This window comes from Hipposideros armiger, unplaced genomic scaffold (assembly GCF_001890085.2).
Source record: "Hipposideros armiger isolate ML-2016 unplaced genomic scaffold, ASM189008v1 scaffold_303, whole genome shotgun sequence".
Lineage (NCBI taxonomy): Eukaryota > Metazoa > Chordata > Mammalia > Chiroptera > Hipposideridae > Hipposideros > Hipposideros armiger.
The window spans coordinates 547,120-548,025 of record NW_017731653.1 but is presented as its reverse complement, the minus strand read 5'-3'; positions in this window follow the sequence as shown (position 1 = coordinate 548,025).

Sequence of the window (906 nt, the reverse complement as noted above, 5' to 3'; positions counted from 1 at the left end):
GACTAAGATTGAAGGACAACAACTTGACTTGGAGCTGATGGGTCCTGGAAAAACACAATATTCCCTTCCCCAATTCCCCAATAAAATCTTTAAAAAAAACAACAAAAAAAACTAGCAACCAAATCACTGTCACATCTTCTGTTATTGCTGCTGTCTTAAATAAAAACATTCATTTTACACTTATAGTCCTGGGCTGGTGTTGCTTTTCAGTCACTTTGGGAAAGAGGCATTTAGTTACACAAGTTATTAAGGACAAGTGGCAAGTCTACCAGAACTTCTTGTTATTTTCAATTTGTAAAAATACCATTTATGAAAACAATAATGTGGTCATGTAAAAGTCATCCAAAGTTATTTGAAGAGGCAAGTGCAAACTGTCCAAACCATAGCAAAAGAACATCCAAATCTCAGACCCAATTTTCTTGACCATTTGGGGAACAGAAAAGCCTTTCTATGCATACATTATGAATAATTCCCCTATAAACTTATTATTTTTGTTATAAATAGTATTTTAATTTCTTCCAAATAATAAAATTGTTTTGAGAATATTAATAATATGAACTCCAAGCCCTAATCTTAAATGGGTTTATATATCTGAAAAATCTCTTAAATATAGGAAAAAAGGCAAACCAAAAAAATTCTTATTTTCAACTCAAAGCCAGAAAGCAAGAATTAAAAAAAAAAATCTTCCAATTTCTTGAATCATCTCCATTTTAAAAATATTTTTAAGAGAAGGCCAGAAAGATGACATAAAACCAATCACCTATTTTTCTCTAGATTTATAAAACTGGTACTTCTTTTACTCTGGTCCCAAAATTCAACCTCAAAATCTATGGATATAATATCACAGTCCCTCTCTTGCTTCTTGTCTCCCATCAACATTTACTGAGCTCCTGCTCTGTATAATTG